This window comes from Heliangelus exortis, chromosome Z (assembly GCF_036169615.1).
Source record: "Heliangelus exortis chromosome Z, bHelExo1.hap1, whole genome shotgun sequence".
Classification (NCBI taxonomy): Eukaryota; Metazoa; Chordata; class Aves; order Apodiformes; family Trochilidae; genus Heliangelus; species Heliangelus exortis.
The window spans coordinates 6,402,266-6,425,974 of NC_092454.1; the positions used below are offsets into that span (position 1 = coordinate 6,402,266).

At 36.9% G+C, this 23,709-nt stretch overlaps 2 long non-coding RNA genes across 2 annotated transcripts in view; both read left to right on the top strand.

The window, feature by feature from the left end:
• The window catches only part of LOC139790007 (uncharacterized), a 44,902-nt gene extending 32,902 nt beyond the window's left edge, over positions 1-12,000 (top strand). The window contains exon 4 of the long non-coding RNA XR_011723337.1: positions 11,879-12,000. This is a non-coding gene — a long non-coding RNA (uncharacterized lncRNA). The remainder of the gene's footprint in view (positions 1-11,878) is intronic.
• Positions 12,001-15,426: 3,426 nt separating this feature from the next.
• LOC139790008 (uncharacterized) overlaps positions 15,427-23,709 on the top strand; it is a 349,447-nt gene continuing 341,164 nt past the window's right edge. The window contains exon 1 of the long non-coding RNA XR_011723339.1: positions 15,427-15,496. This is a non-coding gene — a long non-coding RNA (uncharacterized lncRNA). The remainder of the gene's footprint in view (positions 15,497-23,709) is intronic.

The window sequence follows — 23,709 nt, forward strand, 5'->3', positions numbered from 1 at the left end:
CAGGGAGGTTTGCATTCCCCAATTACAGTACAGACAAAAAAACAGATAGGTTCAACTTGGGAAGGAAAAAAACTAATTTAATCTACCAGGAGAAAGAGAAAAGAATACCAGAGCATAATACTTTCCCTCCTACCTCCTCCCCCTGGGTCCCTGGTTGTTTCACTGCCACCTCCCCTCAGGGCACAGGGGATGGCCAGGGGGGCTTCAGGGTCAGTTCCCCACACGGTGTTTCTGGTGATCCTTCCTCCTCAGGGGAGGACTCCTCACATTCTTCTGCTCCAACAAAGGGTCCCTCTCATGGGAGAGAATCATGGAATACTCATAAACAAATTTGGGATGGAAGGGACCTCTAAAGGTCATCTAGTCTGACCCCCCAGAGAGAGTCTTTCAGGAACCCCTCTGACATGAGTCCCTCTTACCAGGTGCAATCCCTCAGAAACAGACTGCTCCATCCTGGACTACCCAGTCAGTCTGCTTTGGGAACCATCACTTCCACTGGCACAGGGTCCTCCAAGCATCTGCTGTTGCTGGGGCTTAGTACCTCTCAACTGATGTGGAGATTGCAGATAGAGAGATCATGTTATTCCTCCTTGGGTGTCTTCGCTCTCCACTGCCAGTTCATGGTCTCTGACTGCTGGTACTACGACAAGTCCCATTTGCAGCAGCTGGAGATACCAGAGCCCAGCTACACAGAGGTTTCCCTTCTTGCTGGGATCTATGTGCAACAGCAGATGCTTGGAGGAATCAAATTAGAGATTAGACCAGAGAAGAAGGCACGCCACAGGTTCTTGCCTTATCTGGGAGGAAGTTTTCTGCCTTCCACACATAGTTTGGGGTGAATAATGTCATAGCGAGGAAAAATGTTGTTAATTACCATTTTCTACATCAAACTAGAAGGAACTCTGTTAGATACTTCATCCTCGGAATAGAAAAAGGGAAAACATGGAGGACATCTATGCTTTCAATTAGCTATTTATAATTTCAATTAGCTATATAATTTTGATTAGCATCTGCTTTCACTTAACAAATAAGGATGAAACATACTAAAGTGGAAGATCAGCTTCTAAAACTTACAGATAAGAGAAGGCACATTTGAGATTTCTAGTACCTTGGCAACAGGGGAGATGTAACCTTTGTCTTGGAAGCCTTTAGGGTATGATATAGACAGATCTGAGTAAAATATCTATTATACATGTAATGTGATGTATCTGGCATTTAGGAAGATGAAATTTAAAACCTGTTTCATAAAATCCACATAATTCATGTTTCTTCCTGAATTTTAGGATATAATTTCAATGGTTGAAAATACTTCCTTTATCTACTGTAAGTACCTGCATTTTGTTTAGTCTTAAATCTAATATTTTGGTGTCCTTAAAATAAGAAACTTCTCCTTGAAAGTTTAGAAAGGAGGCAAAGATAATGTATATTGTGTTTTTAAAGAAAGATAAGCAGACCAGTAATGTGTTTTGTATAGTTTTGGTGTTGCTTGAAGTTTCCATTTTGAAGGAAAGTGGGAAGTAATATTGCCATTGCTGTCTCTCTGCCACAGTCATCTTTATACATGATTAACATCATAAACATGATGGAATCTGGTATACTATTTATAATTTATATTATATTTTTCACTCATTTTCTTTTAGTCCAGAGGGGACTTGAAAACTTGGCAATTTGTTACTTATTCATTTACGTTCTTTAAAACACACTTGAAGTTCTCAAAAATTTCTGGGGATAGCATCCCAAGTCATGTACCACAGGCAAAAATTAAAGTTTCAAGGGATAGGTTTTGAAAAGGATTAGCTGAGATACATGTGTATGGCTTCACTTTCCCTTTTTCCCCCACTCAGCTTGACAAAACTTCAACTATTTCTTATTAGCTGTATTTCTACATGCAGAAAACTGGAACTACTTCCCAGATTCCATTGGACAAACTGCCCAGTCATGAACAGGTGTTAAAAAAACTCCAAAGGGTTGGGGTGCTGCCTACAGGGTCATGTGGGTATTCATTCATAATCACGAATGCTTAGTAATGGGTCTCAGTGGCTGGTCAAAATTTGGGATGTGTGGAAAAGGATGGGAGAAATGAGAAAAAACTAAAACAAGACAGTGTCTGGGGAGAAAATAGAGGAGGGGGGAAAAAAAGTTGCCACTTATAAAGAAGTACCCTCCCCCTGACCAACTTAACTCCAAATCTTGATGTAAAGAGAGGGAAGAGGAAAAAAAAAAAAAAAAAGAGAGAGAAAAAAGGTTTATTTTATTCTCTTCAGAATATTTCAGTACCAAAAACATTTATAGAGACTGCTACCATGCCTTGAGGGATTGCAAATGCCTTCTGTCATTATTCCCATTCACTGAAGTGTACATTAGACACTACAGAGAGAAAACTGGGGCAAGGCAAAAATGAACCAAAACAAAACCAAAGCATAGCCCATCAAATAATTTTTTTTTTTCCACATATACCTATTTTTTTTATGGAGTTCAAAGGAACAGTATGTCCCTAAAACAAGCCGATTTCCTTTCCCTACATGCACCACACACAAGCACACACTTGCACACATACTCACAGAGGCTTCTGGTCTCATCGTAGGTATCCACTTTCTGAATAACCATTTCGGTAAGTAAACAAGCTGCTCCAACTGCAGCATAAAATGAGCTTAATAACAACTGAGATCAAAATGAGCCAAGATGGTAGGGGAGAATAGTGGGGGATCATTCCTAAGACTGTTTGCCCCTGAAGGGAGAATTATTATTATGACCTTGTACCACCGAGCGGGCATGTGCTCCTAGCTGGATCAAATGTAGGCCTTGGCAAAGCTCTGTGCCTGGGAATGTGGTTGCAGTATCTAGATTTTAACACTACTGGAAGTGTTGCTATGGGCACTGAGGCACAAGAGCCAAATACAGGAGAAAAGAAATAATGAAAAATGCTGATTAGGAGCTCAGAGAAAGGAATGGAACATTTGTGCTCAACAATAAAATGTAATGCTCTGTTAATCTGTTTCTTGGCTGTCTGTACTCCATAGGCTTTTTAATATAATTTTTTGTATATTACTATATAGGTTATTTAATACAGTTTTACTCTATGTGATATTTAATATCTTTCTTGATTCCCTGTTTAGCTACTTATAGATACCTTCTCAAAAAGCCCACAGTTTTTGAAATGTATTTGATTGACTCTAGTGTGCACTCATGCTCTAGGAAATACAAAGCTAATTCTCATTCTGACTGCTTAAGACAGCACATATTAATTAACACTCTTAGATATGCTACAGACAAAATAAAATGTTTCCTTCTATGAGAGTTTTCTTTCGCATTATCCACTTCCATGCTAGTATCCTTCACCCTTTTCTTACTGGTTGATGCTAGTTTGTATCTGATGTATTCTTATTAATGCCCAGTACAGTGCCAAGTTAAATGAACAAGCAAACAAGTTCAAAGCTTTCTGGTGTCTATCAGTTTCTCTTTAGCCAATGGTGACATTGGGACATGATTCATCACTCCCATTTTTTTGACAGTAATGAAAAAGAAAGATACTGTGGACATGAAGAGGTGCTGAATCAGCAGTTGTTTAATTGCTTAAAGAACAGAAGAGTCCGTTCAAGCTAAATATATCTTTGTAGTCAGAAGTATTATACATTTGCACATCATACCACTGTACTGTTATGTTTTTTTTCTATCTCCTTGGAAAACTCTAAGCTGTGACAGTCAATTTTGCATCTCTAAGTCAGTTTCTCTTGCAGGACCTCTTTCCTTAGCTTCTTTGTCTTCTGTGATCAGCCTTGTAACAATTATGCTATAAAAATTCGGTGTTAAAAATATTTTTTTTCCCTAAACCAGGCAGATTAAAATGATACCATAACTCTTAACAAAAGTAATTATATTGAAACAAGCTTGATATCTGCCCAGGAATTTTAAGTAACTTAAAGTATTATTATATATTTTATATAAATACATACCCACCCAGCATCATACATATGGAACTCTGTATTGAAGATGCAAAGCGACACAGTGTTGTGCTGGGAAGCCTAAACTCTAATTAAAGTAAATGGACAAAGTTCTTATTCCAGTTTTAGAAAATGTTCATTACAGTGGTCGGCTGGTTTTCAGTAAACAGGGAAAAAAACTAGAGAGAACAGATGTTTTCATCTCTATCTATGTCATTAGTAAAATAAGAAATTTCACTTCTTGCTCAATAATGTATTTTATTAGACTAGGCAATCTTGGAAAATAAAATTGATGTATATTTTGTGAGAGTTTTAAGTAGAATCCTGTTATTGTTTCTTCTACTTTGACATATTTTAGTAATAACCTGCTGAATTAATGGAACCACAGATCTGCTAACATGTGTATCAACATGAATTTCTCCTACTTGTCCTGCATAAGGAGAAGTTTTGATCCTGCATAAATATTACTGGAAAATTATTCTGTTAAAATATACCAGAATCATACCTTTAGAGGCAAAAATAGAGAGGAGCAAACCAGAAGAAGTAGTTGGAGGAGGAAGAAGCTGGGTACAGGAAGGAGGAAGGAAACCTCATTTGTTCTTCTGAGCAGATGCTTGTGTGTGGAAACTGAAATAATAACCTATTTAGCTAATCTGGCCTTGGAAATGTGCAGCACTGTAGATTATGCAGGAAGACAGAGTCTGATGCTTTTCCAAAGGAACGAGATTGTTACAGCCATTCAGCATACACAGAGCCATATTGAGAACACTTAAAACCCTATTTTCCTCAGGTTTTTTTACCAGCCTCCCTCCCCACCCACCTTAACCACAGAGGGAAGAAAGGGGAAGGGACAGAGGGGAAGGTGAGACACAAAAATTCCATGCAGTGTCACTATCAGGTGATGCCAATTTAATCGCCCTGCTCAAAGCTCTTGATTTGATTTAGGATAGCAGTTGTTAAGAGCAGAAGGAGCTGCTGGCACAAATGGCAGCCCCCTCAGCCAGCCACGCTTTCCAACTGTCCTGAATATTAAAAAAAAAAAAAAAAAAAAAAAAAAGGGGATGGGGAAGAAAGACTGAAAGAGAGACTCAAAGAACAAGCTTACTGAAGAGCAGTGGCTGCAGCTCACTCGGAGGAATTCCATTAAATGAACTCATCCGTCATCTTGCCTTTTATTGATGAGTGGCATTGCTTGGCGGCAAGTGACATGGCAGAACAAATAGCATTGGAGCTCTGGCTTCCTCTTCCATTGCACACAGAGACACACAGGCCCCAAAACAATGAGTCATTACTTATTACATCCATTATTAACTCAGCTCAGGCTCATTAGGCATGGAAATTGAGGAGGGGAAAAAAAAAGCAAAACCAAAAAACCCACAACAAAAAAAAACTCTACAACAAACCAGGAGCTAAGTAACACAAGTACTCACAAATTTAGGGAAAGGGTACAGTGAGAGGGGGAGAAAGAAAGGCAGTTAAAATCTGCTGCTCAACATTTGTGACACTGTTAAATCCTAAGAGGCATGGGTAGTTGATCATATGTTTTCCTTTTTCTGACACAATTGCATTGAGGACTGTGCTTTGAAACAACAAGGCCAAGAGAACAGGAATGTAAGAACTACATCATTAACTACTGCAAGACCTTCAGATTAAAGTTCATCAAGAGTGACGGTTTTATTAGAAGAATCTCAGATGGACACAATAAAAATTGTGAGAAATGGAGCTACTAGAATAATAAACCAAGTCAAATGCAAACACTTGTCTTTGGTGAAGGGAATGAATTTGAATTCTTGTATGCCTCCCTGTCTGTAGCACTGGATTAATTTCATTTAAAGTGTGTCTAAGATTTAGATACCTAGCCCAAACTAGTGTCTTGTCCAAATTTTCTTTACAGTCAAGACAGGGTAATAAACTTGTTGCTGGGTGATCCATTTAATACTAAAAAAAGGTGTTCAAAATGCATTAAATTAACTGCTATGTGCAGACATTGATATCTTTCCTTTTACTTTCAGTGAAGTCAAGATGACCAGTTTTGGTGGAGCACAGAATTTGTAGACAGCTAAAGTTAAGTGAAGTGAGTCTGACTGTAGGTGTCTTCAGTCATGTTTGACTGCAATGACAACTGCTTTCTGAATCTGTCCAAAATCGAGATTTTTTCCATTTCCTTGACTACTCAGGTCTGGAAGCATTTCCTGCAATATGTTAATTCACTTGAAAACAAAACAAAACAAAACAAAACAAAACAGCAATAAAGATTGTATGGACCCCACTCAAATAAAATGCGACAACAGTGAACTACTTCCAGCAAAAGCAAGGCTGTCTTCACGAGTTCAGTCATCAGTTCAGGTAAAATGAAACTTGTCCTGAGTGTCTGCACTAGATTCAATCCAAGTCAAGTTTCAATTACTCTGAACTCAAATAAATTCTATTAACCATTCATAGGTAGATTTTCTCTTTCACTTTCCACTGTCTTAAGTCCATAGATAAAAAGACATAACCTGAGTACAGAGTGAGACTGTTATTAAGCCAAGGATTAATCAAATCAGGGGCAAGCCTTGGAAATTCTCAAGCATTTCCCTGTAAAGCAAATGGAGAGTAGTGGTAGTCTAACCTCCAAGAACAGTTACAGGTTGATTTCTGACCCTCTGCACTACTTCCTAAAACTATGTACCATCAGACAGAGGTGAAGTTTCATATTGTGAGTGCATCTAAAATAAATGAAATTGAAATGTAGAGTAAGCAGCTACATTTCTAATACAATCAGCAGAAATAGCTAATGCCACGAATTTCTGAAGGCAGGTGTTTTGAAACTGGCCAATTTCTTTTGTTGCACTCAAAGGTTTGCTGTATGTATTACCTATTGTAACTCCTGATTTACACCCACTGATAACAGGAGGTGGATAGCTTGAGAGGAACTTGATCATTTATTTCCTCTAGAGGTTTACTGGGAACAGGCAGTAGAAGTGAGTAGAGTAAGATTCCTTCCAACTTCATCTTGGCAAGAACATGTGTATTAGAGGCTCTTCCTCTGCTAATTAATGCTGACAAGAAGCCCAGAAGAAAGTTGTGTTGTTTGACAGCTGCCCTAAATATCTTAGTGTCAGAGTTGGTTAGTACATGCCACTGATCATATTCTTTCAGCTCAGATGCATAAAGTTGCAGCTAGCTTGTGCAAGAGTTAAGGAAAAAAGGAAAACATGCCCTCCTTAATGAGTGAATTCAGCTGATGTTTCACTGTATCTTCTGCATCCCTGCAGTTTACATGTCCACATGTGTTTTTTTTTAAAAAAGAAACTTTTTTCATTAATCTCAATGGAAAGCATCGCACCAATTTTCTTCTCTTTTCTCTTTCTTCCTGTTTTACTATCTTCTGTTCTTTAAGAAAAATAACGGAACAAATAAGAAATAAACTTTTTCATAGAGACAGAAGAAACAGTTTTACTTCATCTGTTGAATTGGGATGGGTTTCATTCACATATACAACAAATGAATTATTCTTATATCAAAATATTTGAATAAGTATTTGCAGTACAAATATTTGTATATGCCCTGTACTAATAAATTTTAATTTTAATGTCAAAAAGCACTTTTTTTAGAGAGTATTTCAGAGAGAAGATAAGAATGAGATTGTCGGCACCAGATTATACTCTTTATCAAATGTTCACATTTATTCTAGCATTTGAGGCACAGAGAGGACAACATAGGAATTAAAACCTTTTGTTCAAGCCTGAGCAACCTTGAGAGTAGAGGAAATAATCAGTACAGTTTTGTCAATTATACAGAATGTGTTAAAAAGCAAGAGAACAAAAAATACATTTACTGGTTTATTTTTCTTCAATTAATTCTAAAGCATCTACTTTCAAAATATAAAACTATTAAAAAGAATCATAGAATCATAGAATCATAGAATCATAGAATCATAGAATAGGCTGGGTTGGAAGGGACCTCAAAGATCATCGAGTCCAACCCTTGATTAACTACCGCTGCAGTCACAAGACCATGGCACTGAGTGCCACATCCAGTCTCTTTTTAAATGTCTCCAGGGACGAAGAGTCCACTACCTCCCTGGGCAGCCCCTTCCAATGTCTGATCACCCTTTCCGTGAAAAAATTCTTTCTAATATCCAATCTGAAAAGAAAAATCATTGATACACTTGGCAAGATACCTACCTTCCCAAAAGCTATGAGAACTGCATGAATTCATTTAGAAACACAAGACCTTCAGATCTCTTCAAGTGAACAAGTCCATCTAGGTGCTCAGGCAATATTTAACTCTTCTCATTTGCTACCTCTGGAACGGGCCATGTGAACTCATTGCTCACAACTTAGAGGACTAAAGCACAGTCCATGGGAGCCTTAATGTGATTGGTTTGCGTGACCACCCCCTCTCATTCAGAGTATTTTGTCTCTGAGGATCCAGTCTCTCAGTGAGTTTTAATTATTCATCAGTTTTCACTTTATCTGAGCCCATTCCAGGCCCAGGTGAAGAGGTGGAAATAATTTCACCTTGTGTTAACTGTCTGTAGAGTATGTATGTAAAGGGAGTCCCTACTTCAATCTCCATTTATAAAGAGAAATAGGAACATTTTAGGGCACATTTCAATGACCTGTTTTTGACTTGCACCTTAGGATTAGATGAATTGTGCCTTAAATGTGCTTGATTCCTCATCGATTACAGAGCCTCAAGTGGCTGGCTCAGATGTCAACAGCTACATTTGGGCAGTTGAATCTCTCCCAGGAGGTTTGCGTTTTGTTTAATGACTTTTCATTAAGGTACCAGAGACAAGATGCACGCGTAAATGCAGTCAAAGAAAGATCATCTTCACCAGCTTGTGTTTCAGTGATATTTTGTGCTAATGTTTTGCAACTGTTGTTCAACGTTTGCTTCTTTGCAGTGTCTGCAGTAGTGAGGAGGCTCGATGTGTCGTACCAGGCTGCCTCAATTCTATCAGCAGCTGCCATAGCGGGAGAAAGACTAATTCACTACAATATGCCTGTAGTTGAGGTTAGCTCAGCAGCAGCAGCAGCTAAAAGACAGATGTAAAATCAGTAGCTGATGATTTTACATCAGAGGAGTGAATGTAAAATCAATGAGAAGTTTTAAAGTGTGGAATGGCCTAAATTTAACAAGGGAAATTAAGTCAAAGTTTATTTTAGCAAATGGAAAGGTTTTCCCTCTCTTAGGCTAAGACTATGATTAGCAGAGTGCTAGAAACCAGGAACATTTTAACAGGACCTTGTTCTAAGCACCGTGTCCTGATATCAAAACCACACTCTGCATTTCACTGAATGTTCACTGATTAAAGAGTTACTAATATTATAGATAGAACAGAATATGTCACAGTAGTAGAAAATTGTGTTTCACTAGGAAAAGGCAACAGACAGAGGTGGGGAAAATAAGATAAAATATTTTCCAAAAAGAAATATTTTTTTCTGGATTTTAATATTTCTTCATTTAAATACATTAACAAGCGTCACTTGTAAAAAGTGGTTTTTTTCCCTTAAAATTTTAAGCTTTTTTTTTCTCCTTCCTCTGTTTTTTCTCTTCCATTTAGTCCTTCTTCCTGGGGCAAGGGCAGGGAGAGGGAAAAATGGAGAAGGAAAAACTAAAAAAAAAAAAAATGGAAACAAAAGGAAAATAGTAAAATCATTAAAGTGAAAAAGAAACATTACAGCACCATTATGTCCTTTTTTTTTCTTTTTTCTTTTTCTTTGTTTATTTTTCAACTTTGAAAAAAATAAGCATGAAAAACTGAAATAAGCTACCTATCCATTAGAAGGATATATATATATATATATACATGCTTATAAGCTACCTTCTAATGGATAGGATTTTGAACCTGAACTTCTGTTAGCTCTGTTGTTAATCAGTAAAGGCTAATCACATGATAAACTTTAATTGTATACTCCCAAGGAAGTGTCAATGAAACATTCTTGTTCATACAGAAAGATCCTTGAAACTTCTGGATTTAAATAGTTTGCACATCTATTCCTAAATAAGCCAGTACTTACTGTTTTGGTGTACAGGCACTCTTTCATAACATTTAAGATTCTGTGATCCCGCTGAACCCTGTCCCTGAGATTTATGTATGTCTGTATAACAGTCTCCTTTCTAAGATGTTTGATCAGACACAAGCTGGTATATTACAGTTTAGGTGCTTGCAGTGTTGTCACATTTTCTTTTATCAGCTCCTCTCTTTTCAGATTCCGGCTAAGTCTAATTTGGGAAGATGTCTTAATTTCTGTTGTGTTTTTATTTTGCCCTTTTACTCAGCAAATATTGAATGTATGTGTGAACAAACATTCACATCTATCTATCTATCTATCTATCTATCTATCTATCTATCTATCTATCTATCTACCTATCTATCTAAAATAGACACGTATGGATGATGTAGATGTATATCCCAGCTGGAGATCTAGCATCTTCTCATCCTGCTGATATCAGAAGCAAAAAACCTCTTCTAAGCATTATGTTATGTTTTGCATACGTTTGGTTAATGCTTTCAGAACTTAATTCTATGGGGAAATTCTTCCTATGATTACCAGTTTTTTCATCCTGAACTGCCTGACATCAAGTTTCAACTAACTTATAGTGTTTTAGAACTAGGTGACTAAATTAAATGTAATTTTTTCACTCATTTGAGAGACCTAGTAGACAAACAATGATTTCTAAAAAAACCAAACCAAAACACGACACTATTTTCTAAAGGATACGTGTATTTGTGTGGGATACTCCTTTGCTTGATTGTTCCTCTCTTGCCCATCTATCTCTGTGCCCACTTCTGTTTTAACTCTGCCATAACTATGCACATGCCTAAATTCTAGATAGCGAACAGGAAGGGAGATTAGTCTCTCCACTTACGCAGATGCAGCATTTTCTGGCACTTGGAACAGGGAAAGATAAGGGCTTCTTACTGGTGGCTTCCTGGTAAATATGGAACCCATATCAGTATCCATTTTAAATATAAAACATACAAAGGACTATTGTAAGATTCTTCTGGATAAAAGTGTTTATGAGCAACATCCTACAGCTTAAAAATTCTATAGAGAACCTGCAGCAGAGGGATGAACTGTTAAGCATAGTATTGAGATTTTGAATGAGATAGATAAAATATTTTGAGGCAGCAGGGAATGAAGAAGAAGGATTCTTAAGACAGTATTTTTAAATAATTTCATATATCCAAAATATTAAAAGGAGAGTAAGGTAAGCTGAACATATGTTATACAAAAAAGGAAAAATAGACTACATAGCAAATAAAGGATTGTCTTCAAAAACTTAAAGCCTTTCAAAACCTATAGTAAGATGAAGAATCCGAATCACAGTGTGAAGTTGTTTTTCAAGATCTTCTTTTTATTAAATTCTTCATATATAGTCATACAGTGTCTGATTTGTTTTATTAATTCATTTGTTCTCTATCTAGATTTACATTTCCTTCCCAGAATGAAAATATGATCTTTCTAACTGGCTATTTTAAGACGCAGATTTTGGATGCAAGCTTTTAATTGCTATGACAGCAATGTGTTTACTGTGTCTAAAGATAAGAAAACTGTTTTATAAGTAACTTGATAGTCTACTATGTGTTTGTTTGTGATCTTATTTTTTTAGGGGCTGATCCAGAGCTCTTTGAAGTCCATGGAAATTTTTTTCATTGACTTCAAAGAGGTTTTGGTTCAGACCCTTATCCTTAAACACTGAATAGATTAACAAATGATTTGTGAATAGTTTGCAATGCCAAAAGGATGGGGGAAAGCCAGCATTTATAAAATTATATATCTGGCAACCACTATTTGACCATATTCTATTGATATGTGTATTAATATTAAACCAGTACCACAATGGCATATGTACCCTATTGGGCTGCCAGAACAGTGAAGGAGAAAAGTACCGCTCTACATACAGAAATATTTAATGTTATCCTTGTATTTTACACACAGCTTCACCTAAGCCTATTCCAAGAGCGAGGCCACTGGAGTATTCAAGGATGCACAACCATTTCCTAGGCAGAAGTTCTTTCCCAGATGTTCAATTTGACCTGGGGCAACTCAATCAAAGTCTGTAAGGTTTCCAACATTTCTAGTGGGGATTTATTTTTAAAAATGTGGCATATGGATTTTCCTGGCAATAATGAAATATAGCTGTGCACACTCCATTAAATAAAATGAGACCGTAATCCTTAAAACTGTGTGAATAACTGTAATCAGAAAACTGGAAGCTGGGAAATAGGAAAAACATCCAAGACAAGGAAAGGGAAGAGCTTCAGGAAGGACATTTGAAGAGGTGATCCATGCAGAATACAGAATAAACCCTATGGAATATATGTAATCAAAGGGATTGGTATGTGAATGGGTAGATAGAGAATTGTATAATTAACTCAGAAAAACAAATCAGATAAAAAGATGGGGTGCGACTTAATAAAACTATTTGATTAAGTAGGTTTTTTTTAATACTTGCTGTGGAATTCTTTCTGTATCTCAATGTCTTGCTGCTTGAAAGCATAAAAATGTTGCATTTGTTAATTAACCTTCTTGATTTGCACTGCAGTACTTTTGAGACTTTAAAAGCAGGACAAGAGGCTTAAGAAACACTGCCTCCATAAATTCAGTTCAGTTTTAAAGAAATTTAAAAAACCTATAGATAAAATAGAGAAAAAAAATTACTCCTTAAGATACTGTTGGGCTTTCTTAAGGAGATAGAGCCTCTTTTAATTTGTGTAGCATTTCACCACAACACACACTGGCGATGATAAGATTCAGTAGAAATTCTGTCCCCACTTTGTTCCAGGATGTCTGATGGCAACTGTGCAGTATCCCACAGAACCACATTTTCTGTGTGAGAGCCCTGGAACTCGGAAGAAACATCCTTTCCAGGTAAATGTTCCTCTGCCTCATTCTCTTTGTTCTTCCAGTAAATGTTCCAAAGAACAGTTTTTCCCTCTCTATTTGCTTTCAGCTTCAGAATAGTTTTTCTTTCTTTCTTACATATTAAGACAGTATTTCTCCATTGAATGTGTTCTATTTAAACTTACATTCAAGATACATTTTTACAGTGACCTCTGCAAGATCATCATGATGCTCTCCCTTATGAACAAATGGCCGTGTACCTGTAATTGCTGCATGTACCTACATTGCTGTCTCTATACATAGTAAAGTAACTCCATTCTCTCCTCTTAATAAATATGAACATTACTGTGTGCAGTTGGAATTTAGTAAATAATAAATAACAATAACAATAATTTAATTACATCTAATCGAATAATTTGCTGTATAATCACAGCAAGGTAGGAAGTCCATTATGCCACCAAAATTGTTTGCTAAACATCAACCTTTCTACAGAGTAGCTCGAGCAGCTGCTGCTGAGGTCTTGTCATACTGCAGAAGCACTCAGCTAGCCAAAACTTCCTGGTGCAGAGACATCAATCTCACTCCCTGTTGGCTGCTGAGTTTGCTCTATAGACAGCCAGCATTGCTGTCAGCTCTGCATCTATGACGGACAATGGAATTCAGTAACAATGCACTTGAGTAGCATATTGCTTTTTTGCATGAGCAGTGGGTTTTACTGTCAGTGACCGCGGTGGGAGAGTTGGTAGTTTTGATAGGAAATGAACAAACAATTCTGAAAGCCGTTAAGAATATGAAGGGAAATTAATGCTGTCTTCTTCATTGCCTGTAAAAATTCAAATGCAGAGAACTATCACTGCACTTTCCTGTTCTTTTCTTTGCCTAAAGAGATACTGTGTAAAGGGTAAGAGATGTGCAAGAGCACACCAAAAAGACGTAAGTATTTGAGAATTTTTTGTTCAGTGTAAACCAGCAGTCGGTAAGACTAAGCCCTGTATGATCGACACTTAAAAACTTAACTTTAGGCACAGTTTAATCTCTGAACTCCATCATAATGACTCACAAAAATCCTATCCTAACCATGAAGGCATCTCAGAAGTCACAGATGCCTCTGCTTTTTGCCACAAGACTAACAGAAGTCCTAAAAATTCCATTACTGCACATACTCTTAGGGTATGCGCATGTATGTGTATGCATTGACAGAGACAAGCAGCCCAGACAACATTTTCACATGAATTTTCCTAGGGTTTTATTTCTAGGCATCCTCTCACTTGCACTTTCCAGTAAACCCAACACACCAGCACAGTGCTCAATCTTTTGCAAAAGGAAGCTGCTCCTGTTCAGAAGTGCAGCAGGAAACTGTGTTGTATTGAGGACAGCAGCCAGTTTTCACTGTTTTACACGGATGTCCTGGCAGATGTCTTGAGCTTGCACTTTCAACAACTTGTGAGTATATCTTAGCTTCTAGCATTAACATAATTCTGCTTTACTGCCTTTATGGCCCCTAAATTACCTAATTATTTTTATTCACTTTTTGTTTCTTTTATGTTTAAGGAGTGACAAACAAGATAGTACAAAGTAGCGTACAGTATGGATAGGCATCCATCCAACTATATGTTCTTATTTTGTTATAGTCATCATGTTACTCATATTTCTTTACTAAGTGGAAGAGAGTTTCTCCTCATTACTAAAAGATCATGCACAAGCACTTATCATGAGGTATATTGTAAATTCAGACCCCTTCTTTTTTGATGATAATTTGCTTATATTATCAATTCTTATGTATACATAAAAAGATACAAGGTTAAATATCTCAGCATAAAAACAGTTAATAAGGCCTAGTTTGGCATAGCTGAAGTGTGGAGAGAAAACTTAGCAACACCAGTATAGGGTGTTTTCCAGTGTCAGTGATAAAGGTTGGAAACAACACCCAGGAGACATATTTGGTCATTTTTAAGGGTTGGGTCCTTGGCCTTGAAAGGGAGCCATGGTGGCTGGGGTAGGCTCCAGGCTTGGATCTTTTACCCAACTATGGATACTGTTGCTCCCTTTCTCTCCCAGTAAACCAGCATGTTTCTGAGTGTTAGTCTTACGATTCTGCTTTTTAAAATGCATCCTCAATATTAATTTCTTGAAGAATAATTTTTCTTTTAAAAAAGAAAATGTAATTTACATAGTTAAAATTATTCTTGAAGAAATTGCCTGGAAAGCATGAACAGAAAGACAAGTAGTGTCAGATGTTCCCAAAGGAGTTTGTAGGGAAATTGGTGATGCAAAAGTGAACTTGCTGTGATAAATCGGACTCACAACTAGGAAGCTGTGCAGAGCTCTGAAACCCACTCTGAGCCACAACTTGCACAGATGAGTATTTTCCTTGTGTTTTGTCTGCTTAGTTTTAAGCTTACAGAAAATCAGACCTCAGTGCGTAACAATGCTCAGTAACCACTTGTGATCTGAGTAACAGGCTTACACATAACAGCAGCAGAAGGTTAAACTAAATAACTGACATCCTTGACCATACACATCCCAAGAGTGCTTTGTCTTGACATATATATTTGAATTTCATGGTAAAAGTTATGCTGTCTGCTTAATGTTCTTAGCCAATAAATATTTTTGATCAGGGTTAATAAGATCACAGTTTTTTTCTTTCTTTCTTTCTTTTTCTTTTTTTTTTTTTTTTTTTTTTTTTTTTTTTTTTTTTTTTTTTTTTGATGTGTATCTGAAAGGTCTTTGGGAAGCTGGAAACTCTGCTTTATTTAATTAAGAAGCATCATACATTTTCTTTCCCTTTCAGCTTAGTTTTGCTAAATCGTAAACTTAACTGCATTAGATCTAGTGATCTGCAAATGAGTCCTTTAAAAATCCACCTCCTAAACTCCAGAGACATGTTGGGTGTATTACACATAGAAAACAGAGCCTCTGGGATTCATCTGTTGTTGATCCTGTCACAGTGACATCCCTGAATGGTGCCTTTTCTCCCCACCCCCTCCCTTACAGTGCTTATTTGCAGATTGTATCATTTTGAGGCTTTGAACTAGAACCTACAACTAAACTGCCACCCACACTTTTCTCTATTTAAGTCAGAGTTGCTTCAGACTAGAAAGAAAAAAGCCACATGCACAGGGACACACACAGTCTCACACACAAACAAAACTAATGCAGAGAAAATCAAATAATGAGGTGCAGCCACCCTAGGCTGGTGTGAAAATCAACATATGGGGAATTATTGCAAGCATCGGGCTCTGCTTCAAATGGGCTTGTTTTGCCTGGAACCCTGAGTTGAACTGAAAAAGGCAGAGTCAGTTTCTTCACTAATCGCTGAGCTACCTGCAGAGAAACAGGCAACCATAAAAAGAAACAAAACAATAGAGAAATATATATGCAGGGAGTCTCTGCTGAATGGATTGGGACGGGCTAGCTGGCACCTCCAAGAGCTTTTCTAAAACTGCAAGTTAAAAAATACCGTCTGCAGCAATAATGGTAAAAACTAAACCTTAGATTTCAGATTCTCCTCTGTTGCTCAGGCACCTACATGGAGAGATTTCCAACACCATCCAAGTGAGGGGCAGATGTGACATCATTTCATCAGATTGCCCACTATCAAGACCAAAGGTTTTGGTGAACCTCTGTTTTGAGTGTTGAAGTAACAGCTAAAGCATGGACAAAACTGTGACTGTTCTTGAGGACTGGTAGTCCAGAAGTTTCAAAGGATGTCACTTGATGGGATGTAGTTTTCAGTCTTAAAGTGCTTGGGGGGGGGGGGAAAAAGGTAAAAAATTGTTCAGTCACTCGACAAAGTAAGTATAGAATTACATCTCCATTCTCACAGGTGTAGAGCAATGTGACAGCAGAAAAGGACGCAGTCCAAAACAACTAAGTGGATCAGTTCATAGAGCTCTATTCCTAGGCTGATGTCCAAGACTGGTATGGTGAGACACTCAGACAGTCTTATTTGCTTTTGATAAGTTAGGTCTTATCACCTTGACAGGGAGAGAAAATATTAATTTTGTTTTATTATTTATATTACTGTTTTTCTAGCTGTTAGTCTAGGTTATAATATGTATTTAAATGTCAACGCATATATTGATTTAGCATAAGGTATGGGTAACATTGGATATTTTCTGCTAGGAAGCTTTCTCTTTAACAAAATTAGGAAATGTGACAATATAGATAGGTGTGGCGGAGTCAGTCTTCACGTCTTCCTCTAGAAAAAATGTGTAAAATACTTCTCTGTGTACATGAATATGTACTAAGTCCATGTCAAAGCTTGGAAGAAAATGGAATTTGAAACACATCAGGGTTTTCAGTAGTTGTCCGAGAAGTGGGGTCTCTCAAGCAGTGTGCAGTAAACCAATCCACACACAGAGCTATTTGCTTCAGTATCCAGTTCTGTGAAGAAAAGGGAGAAGGATGGTATTCCACAAAGCAAGTTCAGCTTCCTGAAATGCAGGTTCTACTTTTATACACAGAAACACATACAATTACTTTATATCTAACTATATTCTAACACTGGTATACGTGGTTGATTTTCAAGTTCTTCACTTCCATTTAGAGTGACAGTGCTCAAAAATTTCTCTACACATATTTAAAGAGCAGGATGGTTTTGGTTGATTGGAGTCCCCCTAACCTTGGGATGGGTATTTTAATATACTAATGGTACATTAATATGCCAATAGTATGCTAATACAGTAAATCAAATAAGTCAGTGGGGTTTTTTGTACCTGGTGCTCAAAGCTATAACCCAGATTAGTTGTGGGGAGTGCCTCTTACCATCTTTTTCATGTCTTACAGGTCTATTTCCCAAGGATGGGCTAGTGATTACATGGGATGTGTTTTTCTCTAATTCTTGCTGTTTCAGTGTTATGTAAACTGTGTTTTTATTCTTTGTGTCCCTTTGCTCCCTTTTATGTGATTTTCCCCAAAATTTTATTTATTTGAATTAATAGCTAACATCAGTTGTAGCAACAATCTTTATCCCTGCGGAAAAAAATCAGAGGATTTGAACTTAAGCGTGACAAGAAGGACAGAAAAATAAGGCAAAGTGAAATAATGACCTTTATCTTAGAGCCACTAAACAACTGTTCTAACTCCCATGGAAATTGGTGTGTATTTGAGAACCGAACAGAAGTACAAAGTTAAAATACCATTGCAAATCCAGACTGCTTATCTAAAAGCAAACAGATCAGTTCCAAGATTAACTGAAGACTTGTCTACATTAACATTTCAGTTCAGATTAGGAGTGAACTTTTCCAGTGAAACTTCTGATGTTCCTACTCCATATATACTTAAACAAGGTGATGCACTCCCAAAGAGTGCACCCCAGATGCCTACAGGTGTACAGATTGTAGGGCCATAAGCAATCCCCTGAAATGAATATGATAGGGAGGTGCTTATCCAGACACTAGCTAAAAAGCCTTACTTCCATTGAGGTAAGTATATACCTATAGATTACAAGGACCATATTCCTGAGAATCATGAGGTACTAAAATGTGACTGCATTTGCATGTGTATATGTATGTAATAGAGCTATAATCATGCCAGCAAAGAAAATACTGCGATTACTAAGATACTACAGAGACCTTAGCACCATATTGTACTGTGGTGAATATTTCTTTCTTTGTTCTGCTCTAGTTTTATACCCTTCTTAAACTGCATTATTGAGTGTGTTTCCCATATCCCCTAGTAGTGATTAGTCAATCATGAGTGAGAAAGTTTCGAAAGATATTGTGTTTATATACAATAAAATAATTTTTCATTTTTACATCTGTAATAAAAGCAGACAACAAAGAGAAAGGAAAACAAAAAGCAGACAAACAAAAAAATTAAATAAAAAGGATGAATGCTGCTAAAAGGATAAATAAAAGACAAAAGTAGCAATGGCAGGTCAGGATTCAGATAAAGCCTTCAAATCATGAAGGCAATGTGAAAAGCATCCAGCACCAGTATTCAACTGGCAATATGCATAAAACTAAAAGATATTAATACCTGGAAAAGGCATATCTCTCACCTGAAACAGACTCAAGGTAACTAGAAAAATCAAGAAGTCATCATGAAAATCATATGAAGAATTATGAGACCAACATTCCGATCATTCTTAGACAAGAAACACAAACTATAAATTCCTTAATGCTTTTTATTTAGTGAGGTGTATGTTTCATTTTCTTGCTGATTTTCTTCTTTCCTTTCAGCTTGACAAAAGTAATTTGTCTAAACAACAGGAATACCTCCTGTTTGTACCAGTTCCATCCAAAATCTTCCAGGTAATAATGTGGTTTGAAATGCCATCACAGAAGTTCAATGAAAACATACACCCCAGAGAGAAAATACTGTTCACATAAGGGTGATTAAAATCAAGCTGAAATACAGGCTAAGTGACATGCCCTGCCCTGCATCCCACCAGTGTTTTGTGGTAGACCAAGGGTGTGAACCCAGGATAATGTTCTGATGCGGACTCGACCACACAGACTTTGATTTAAAATATATTAGTAACAGCAGAGGTATCTTTATCCTAAACTGGAAGCCAGAAAAGTTAAGCAGAGAGAGAGGAAGTGATTTCCATGTAAGAAAATTTGCAGAAGATCTGGCAATTAAATGTATAATTTCTAAGACTGAAAGAATGTCTTAATCACAAGACCATGCTTTCTGAGCAGCAGGGAACTTTTTCTTTTTTTTTTTTTTCTTCAGTTCTACTCCCAGATAAGTGCTATTCAGCAAGAAGTTGGGTGACATTATCAATCTGGAATGTGCAGGCACTAAAGTTTGCCACACACTAAGCAGAATTTACACAATGGTAGATAATCACTAGAATCAGTTGAAAAATTCAATTTGGAAAACACCTATGGCAACATCCAGGGTCACATGTATTAAAAAGGTTTGGACTCAGAACTAGCTAAACCATTAGCAAATAAGGGCCTGCAGGAGAATACACCAAAATATTTAACAGCTCATTGCCTGAAAATCCTTTGATGTTTTTTTTTTTTTTTTTTTTTTTCCTGTTACGTGTTTGGGTACTCCTCAAAGCTTGCCTCTGGCACAGCTGCTACTCAGGGGAGTACATCCCTTATTCCTTCAGCTTTGAAGCTGTAAAGACACAGCACTCTTGTTCAACTGTGTGGCTTCCTTAAATGGGCTTAGAACAGTCTGTGCTGAAAACTTAGTCCAGGTAAAAAGCAGACAGCAACTGTAAAACAAATTAACATTTTTAAGTTGGGGAATGTAAAGCACATTAAAACTTTTTATACAGAAAAAACAGAAGACACAAGTCCTTAGCCTCAGTAACCTAAAGCACACTGAAGAAAAAGTCTTTGTTGACTCCCATGTTCTGGTGTTTTTTTCATAACTTGTTTTAACTTGTTTTGTTAGAAGAAAGTTGTCCTCAAACCTGGTTTCCAAACTGTCTTACCCAGTATTTTTCCTCACATAGTTTTCCCATTCAATTTTTGATAGGTCATTTAGACAGCTGTTTATATAATCTAATTTCTTCTCTGGGAAAAAGACTTTCCACCATTTCTCCATGTATAAATATCACACAGAGAGGTGGTGAAACTAATTTAGACAGAATGAATGTAAAATATGACAGAATATTCTCACTTTCTTCACAATGGCAAATAAACAAAAGATATTTGTACTCCACCCCAGTTCCGGCATTACTCTGGGGTTACTGAAGTCATATATATTAACTCTTCTCAAAGTAACTCTGCTTACATCATTCCCAAACTTATTTCACTCCAGTCTTTGGCTTCCATCACTATAAGACTTTCTGGGATTTATAGAGTAGATTTCACTTCAGAAAACATAACTAAATAGAAGTATGCTGAGAAGACTCCTTTTTGAATCCACAATTTTACATTTTGGAATGGATGTGATATTGATTTACACCTTCTTCAAGGGATTGTTGTAGAGTAACAGAACCAGAAAATATTTTGGGTTGGAAGGGACCTCAAAGTTCAACCAATTCCTCACTAATTCCTTAACCTCTCACACTAGACCAGGTTGCTCCAAGCCTCATTCAACCTGGACTTGAACACATCTATGCTTGTTTCAGCTTAAAACCTTTCCCTCTTGTCCTATTACTACATGCCCTTATAAGAAGTTCCTTTCCATCTTTCCCATAGCCCTTTCAGGTACTGGGAGGCTGTTTAATTTCTCCCTGGAGCCTTCTCTGTCCAAGCTGAGCAACACCAATTCTCCAATCTTGTCTTCACAGAAGAGGTGCTCCATTCCTCTCATCATTTTCATGATCCTCCTATGGACCCACTTCAACAGCTCCCTGTCCTTCTTGTGCTGGGAACTCCAGAAAAAGACCCAGTATTGCAGGTGGGGTCTCATGAGCCTAAACTACATCTCAGTTATAGTCTTTTGATGGTAGATGTGGGTATGGATGTACTCTCAATTATTTATTTTTCAACTTTTGAAATATAAGTATTTCTGCTTTGTGTGAGCTTTATTCTTAACAATATTACATGATAATTTAAGTGAAGCTGCAGAGTTGCAATGCTTTTACCTTTATTTTAAATTCCAAATCCTACAAAGAGGCAGGAGACTGGAATGGGAAACATCTTTGTTGTTCCTTGCCCCAAGCCTACACTCCTCACCATCTCCTCTCCCTCTCCCATCTCCCCCTGCCACTGTCATGGTGCTGCAGGACAAAGAAAGTATCTCTTACAGCTGTGACATCTTAAGCAAGAGCTGCTACAAAGATGTACACTGTGGTGCCTACTGCATGAATCCAAGTGTCTCACTTACCAAGAAGGGATTATTTATCTCTGATAATGTGTGCCTTACTAGGACATTGCAGAAATTTTCTGTGGAAGTCAGTAGCCTCATTTTACAGGTAGGACATTAAGTGAGTTATTCAGCTCTAAAGTGACTAAGCTGAAAAAAAAAACAAAAAACAAACCAGTGTTCAATTCTATATATATATTTGGAAATCAACTAGTGTATGTTCTGAATACTTTGTCATCAAGTGAAGTTTTGTTATCAAAGTATGAGCGTCACTTTACCATTTCAAAGCTACAGAGCTCATCTCTCCTTCTTTGCTTTTTTCCTTGTTCCTTTCATGGAGCACATGAAGAAGATATCCAGTTGATCCATAGCATTACAAATGTGTTGTCCAAATGGTTACGATACCACAATAAAACAGCATTTAGGGAGATGAATAGGAGCCACTTGTGTAAGATTTTAAATAAAATTTATAAATAAACTTTCCAGAATTCTACATAGAAAGCATCAAAATTATTCCTTAAGCCCAGTCGCTTGGTGCTACTACCTCAGTAAAGAAAAATTCTGTGTGTTGAAGTACAAAACATACTAGAAGCCAGTACTTCATGAAATTAAAATTCAGAATTATTTTGATGAAAAAATTCACAATTAAATACTCTTTACTTCTCTTTATGCCTTTTCTGCTTCCTGCCTCCTTTCCTTTCCCCCATTCTCTCCACAAAATCAGTCTTTTTTTTTTGCTGGGCATATTGGAAAATAAATTAGCTGGATTTGTGCTATCAGGGAGTCTGTCATTAGGGGGATATTTGTCTTTTTCTGTTTCCCTTGCCATTTCTATCAAAGGTTCAAGCATGCTGGTTATATATCTCTTTATCTCTATTGTGTTTTAACTTAGAAGGGAAAGAAAACAGGAAAGATATTTTATCTCTTTATGTACCGTATAAGGATCAGTTGCATTGAAGTAGCACCCATATCTTTCTCCTGCTTCACTTGTCCACAGATTGTTTGAGCCAACTGACCAAACTGAAGCAAAAACCAAGGATGTGATTTAGATAAGATTTCTTCTGAGTTACTAAATTATTGAAAGTCTGGGTAAGAATGTTGGTTTGTGTGGTCTATTCTTCTTTGAGTTATTTTTGGTGTGATTTTCTATAATTTTTTTCTCCTGATTTTGCATTTACATGGACAAAGAAGAAATTATGTACATGAACAAAAATGAAAAGAAAAAACCCACATTTGAATGTTGAACACAAGTGCTAATTCTGAACATTCTATTCTAGGATGATTTACTTTCTAGCTACAGAAAGCAACCAGTCAGAAAGAGCAAGATTCTGAATGGGGCAGAGGCAAAAATGTAGCCAAAGATTACTTAAATAATGATAAAAATACAGTGGCTAGGACAGATTTCTGAGTTATTAATTTCTATTGATACTATAAACACTGCACAGGTCAAGCTGTAATATACATTTTGGAGGTCACATAGACAATAAAATCGGTTGTTTATTTCAATAAAAATCATAACAAGAAGTTTTGATTAAATAATAAAGATGTGTTTACCACAATTTCTTTGAATACTTTTGAAGCAAGTGTAAGGGAAGATGAAGAAATGGAGAAACTATCTTTTTAACAAACACATTTTTTTTTGTAAGAGTATTTTGCATTGTGGTACCGTTATTTAATTCCTTTGTTGTAGAAATATATATATATATACATCATGTATATAGAAAATGTATAAATACATATATATATATACAAGATATAAAAATACTACCACTTGCAAAAATTGAGACATGTCAAAGTGGTATCCAGCTCCCATGACCCAGGTATCCAGTACAACTTCCAGTTCATCTTGCTATCAAGATCATCTTGTTCCAATACCCTGCCATGGACAGGGACACCTCTACTAAATCAAGGGGTTCAAAGCCTCATCCAACCTGCTCTTGAACATTTCCAGAGTTGAAAGATCCATAACTTCCCTGGGCAACCTGTTCCACTGTCTCACCACCCTTAGAGTAGCCAATTTCTTCCTAATGTCTAACCTAATCTATCTTCTTCTATCTTAAAACCATTAACCCTTGTCTTATCACTATACATCCTTGTAAAAAGTTCCTCTCCAGCTTTACTGTAGCCCCTTCAGGCTACTGGAAGACCACTATTCTTCTCCAGGCTGAAAAACCTCAACTCTCTAAGCCTGCCTTTATAAGCAG